Genomic DNA, 5,176 nt, shown 5'->3' with positions numbered 1-5,176 from the left:
TCTTGTAGTTGTTGGCTGATGGAATGCTAGGGTGAAAGGGATGGCCAATTGCACTAGAGAATAGGTGCCACTCCAATTTGCTGGTAGAGCCCCAAACAGTTGTTTTCCACAGTACCACCAGACATCTGCTCGTGGAATAGCTAGGGCTGACTGATTTGGGAGCTCTTTGAAGACTTTTTGCTCGCTGCATCCCGTCAGGTTTCCGATGAACATCAAATTCCTCCCCTGTCTGGAGAGACACGAAGTGAAATTGACATTCGAGGCCGGAGGCCTAATGGTCCTCAGGAGGGGGTGAGGGGGGCTGACCCGTAAGACCCCTGACATTAGGGAACAGTCTTGACAGTGACAATGAGTTACAGGATTCGTTGCCCCAGGCTATGGGGTCCTGGAAGAGAGCAACCATATAGTGCATGCTCTGAGGGTCTGAGAACCATCTGAGTGGAAAGGGGACCACTTGGGCTTCCGGTCTTCCTGTTGCACAGGCTTAATGCTCTTATTTAGAGAGTGAACAGAATATTTAATCCATTCCAACCAAGCATTCACATCCCCATATCCTGTTTCTATAGCTATAGTTTGTTTTAGGTCTTTAACTTACATAATTGTCACTTTGGAAGGGTCATTTCATGAATTTAAGGTGGGGTACTAGATCTGAATCATTTTAGAATTCTGTGTTTGAGTTCTATCTTTGGTAAAGGTAGGCTTTGAATTTTGTCTAATTTGTTTTAGAGAGGAGACATCTATAGGATTTTTTTCCCTGTAACATCAGCTCCTAATCTATAGTTTCCTACTATTGAAGCTTCTGTAGTCATGGTTTTGGGATTATCTATAATTAAGAGTAATGGCTTGATTGCATTGTTAGGATTTGCAATGGGGGGCTGGGGTAGACCTTTATACAAGCTAGAAGTCTATTACCGATATTGATTGGTCCACCGAACATCATTCCAGTTATTACAGGGACCACCTTAAGGCACTATACTTATGTTTGTTTCTCACTGTTCTAAAGGGGAAAGACATTGATCAACCATTGGACAATTGTCTCTTAGACTTCTCTTGTCTGCACAGGATAACAGAACAGAGAGAGATGCCATAGTTGTATCTACTATTAATTTGATTGGCTGGTCATAGGCAAAATCTCTTTGCATCTCTCTCATGGCACAGGTACATTTTACCTATATTAGCATCTAAACCCAAATCATGTTGTCAGGGACACATTAGAACTCTTGAGCCCTAGACCCCTCTTATTCTGGCTTCATATTTACCTCTGTACTCTGAGTTTTCTCCTACTATAAACAGGGATCAAGGAAGTGGGTAAGACATTTCTAATCCAACAAGAATGGTAATATTGAGAAGACTAGCCTCGAGACAAAGATAAGGATATCAAGACCTGAAACCCTAATTGAAGCAGCTGGCCACAGGCAGAACCGTGAAGATAATGCCTAGAGCTGACAACTGCAGAAGGAACTCCATTTTCAATAAGTCTGCATTCCTTGATGAATATTCAACATATCATTCCTCTTAATCAATGTTTTAGTCCATTCTTAGAGGAAGAGAACCCATACTTTTATAAGTTCCAGTCTACATTTTACCAGGTCTGAGAAGCGGCGACTCAGTGGGACTAGTTCTTTAGACCCCCCTGAGAGCCAGAGGAACCAAGGAAAAACATGACAATCTGGCAGAGGTGTGGCAAGGCAGCCTCTCAGATTCTTCCCAGGGTCACTTTGAGAGGTTTCCTAGGTGAGGAATGTGTTTCCCACTGGTAACTACATTTCCCTTGGGGAGAGTCCCTTTTTACGGGTTCCTTTATTTGAGTAGTTAGTCCACTCCTCCGTGGTTGACTGTCTCAATGGTCAGCTGTACCTGGGAAGGACCCTCACAGTTCGGCTGGAGTCTATTCTCTTTCTAGGTCTTAATCAGCATCAAGTCTCTTGGTCAGAAATGATGACCAGTGAATTTGAAAGGATAGGTTTGGACCAAGAGTTATTTTAACATCTACAGCATAATATAGTTTTCCTCCTCTTAAAAAGAAGAAATACATACATACAGGGTGGCCCACATTTTAACAACAACAAAAAAAAAGTGTTTTCAAATTAGAGTATTGTTGTTGTTGTTAAGTGCTGTCGAGTCAGTTCCGACCCATAGCGACCCTGTACAGGGTTTCCGAGGGTGTAAATCTTTACGGGAGTAGAAAGCCTCATCTTTCTCCCGCGGAGCGGCTGGTAGTTTCGAACCGCTGACCTTAAGGTTCGCAGCCCGATTCGTAACCACTACGCTACCAAATATCCTTTTTTTTTTTTTTCCCCAAATATCTTTTAAAACAGTATTTTGTTCTCAAAGGATCTGAAACATTAATACAAAAATAAAATACATACAAACAAAGTTTCGAGCATTGTATAATTTTTTAAAAAATTGCTATTACAACAACCAAACAAATACTTAACTATACTTTAAATGGATTAACTTATACAATTTTACTGTAGAAATAAAATCAAAGATATTAAAACAGAAGAAAACAAATTCTCAATGCCTGATTCACATTTAGGTTTTACCTTGTATGGGTAACTCAGGATTCTGCATTGGAAGCTCAAACAGCCTATGTCTACATTTATCTTAAGAATTCTATTTGAAAAACTACCATATTGGCTGTAGATCCTTTCTCCCTTCTATAGAGATAAGGTATTGTCTTCTACGGACCACCTCCCCCCCCCCCCCCCCCCCCCCCTTTTTTTTTTTTTTTTCCTTCCATTTTGGGCATTCCCTCTTAAAATGTCCTGCTTTTCCACATTTAAAGTATGTTTTCTCCTCTGGCCATTTTTGGATTCCTCTCTCTTCCTGTTTTGTCCTGACTGTAGGACTTGGGATCTCAAAGACCATTGGTTAATTATCCTTCCCTGAGTTGCCTGCCAGAAAGAGGTGGTGGTAGTGGTGGTGTAGAGTCGATTCTGACTCACAGTGACACTATATATGGTTTCTAAGGCTGTAAACCATTACAAGAGCAAAAAGCTTCATCTTTTTCCCATGGAACTGCTGACCTTGAGGCTTGTAGCCTGATTTGTAACCATTATGCTACTAGAGCTCCTTGCCCTAAGGTTGACAACATAGTTTCGGCTTTCTGTTTCTGTTTTTCTTTACCCTGTTTTACATAGACCTTTTCAATTTCTTATAATAGTTCTTCCATAGACCTGTTTTTCCAGTTTTCTATTCTTTTTGTGTCTTTTTACAGATAGCAGGCCAAGTGTTAGTGACAAAACGGAACTTTAACACTTCCTGGCCCAAAGGACTTTTTTTTTTGCGGGGGGGGGTCTCCTGAACCAGTTAGGGATACACTGAGGATCCCAATTTCTCCTCTTCCTAAGGGACTTTTCCAAGAGGAGAGTTCAGGGTTGTGAGTTGGGGGTGTAGGAGAAAGGGCAGGATTTTAAGACAGGGGGTGTAGAGAGAAAAGGGGGTTCCAAGGGAAAGAAAGTTTTTCACTTTGTTATCCCTGTCTTAAGTGCAAATAGGATAACAGGACCCCATCTCCAGCATAGGGCATAATCTATTTCCTCCTGAGGGATAGGAGTTTTGTTATTGACATATTCAGTTAAAGATTGGCAGACCCAGTCCTCCTCTGAGTCAAACTGAGGCCAAAAGACAGTTTAAAAAATTGATTCCTGTGTCCAAAAGAAACAGCAATATCTTATCATTTGTTATTTTTATTTCCCTTTAGTCCGAGGGTTCTCTTTCCAGTATTTTAACATTAATCCCAATGGGCTATCAAGGGGGATTTTGTTGTTTTGGGTCCCATTTTCTCTAGAGATTCTTTTACTAGTGTTATTTCCCATCCTGGCTACCTGGTTGTGTTTACAAAGAGGCTCAACCTATCCCTATACTTGGAAGTTTCTTGGTCTCTGGCCGCTTCCCTCTTAGCAATTGGTGTGTCGGTATAAACCCCCGACTCGGATCGAGTCCTTGACTTGATACCGCCCTCAGCCGTATGAGGTGGTCACAGAATCGCGGATCAAGACTCTACACTCGCTTCATGCCCAAGTCACATCTCATTCACACACACACAACCTCCAGGATGTCCCAACCACCAAAGGAAGTACTGTTCGCCCCCACGGTTTTTCTTACCTTTGGTCCGTGCACGAAGTTACCTGGTTGTCACGTGGTGCTTGAGTAGGCCTTTTTCCCACTTTGCCAAGGGTCCAGATTTATTTTCTTCCTTGGGAGACTTCAGCCAGTCTCACCTGAGGGCTGCTGTAACTGGACAGCAGGATGCGTCTCCCTCAGAGGAGAAGGCTAAATCTGCTTCCCAAAAGGAATGGGAAATCCTGAACGAGCCCCCAAATTGTTAGAAATGAATCCCGATGTCGCATAAAAGACACTCTGTGAGACTAAATTACCTTGGCAAAGTAAAATTTACTCTTGCAAGAGGGGGTGTGCGCATAGCTGTACATACACGAACAGGCCAGTGAGCACACCGAGTGGGCAGTCCACTCAGGTTTTTAATCCCTGACGGGAGTCTCAAAGCTGTGTCTCACCCTTTTGGCTAGGGTTTTGACCGCACAATTTATTCCCTTACTCGGTTGGCTAGTTCAAATTTTTAAGGCGCACATTCCTACTTTAGGAAAAGAAGAAGAGAGCAATTATAGTCTTAGCTCCAGGAAGTAGTTTACGGAAAAAGAAAGTGATCACAAATTCCTTACTCCAGGAAGTAGTTTAAAGAAAAAGAAAATGATCATAAATTCTTTACTCACTTCAGGAAGTAACCAAAGAAAAAGAGAGAGATCATACAGTCTTAAGGAAATAAAAAAAAAAAGTTACCCGAATACAATAAACAGGATTATAATATATATTTTTTTTCCCCACAAAACCAACCTTGAGCTCCAGCACATTATTAACCAGCTGCACCAGAACTCCAATAATCTTTTTACTAGAATTAAATACACTTAAGGAAGACCCCCAATGAGATGGATTGGCCAAGTGGCAGCATCGATGGACTCAAGCGTGGCAACGGTAGTGAGGTTGACCCAGGGTCGGGCAGTGTTTCGTTCTGCTGTGCGTAAGGTCACTGTGAGTTGGTACTGACTCAATGGCACCTAACAGTAACAACAAGGAACCCTAATCTTTCATACAGAAAACCATGAAAAGAGGATGCTATAACCTGAGTCTGCCACTTTGTGGCAATATTCATAAT

Source organism: Chrysochloris asiatica, unplaced genomic scaffold (genome assembly GCF_000296735.1).
Source record: "Chrysochloris asiatica unplaced genomic scaffold, ChrAsi1.0 scaffold00006, whole genome shotgun sequence".
Lineage (NCBI taxonomy): Eukaryota > Metazoa > Chordata > Mammalia > Afrosoricida > Chrysochloridae > Chrysochloris > Chrysochloris asiatica.
Note: the sequence above shows the minus strand (reverse complement) of the source record.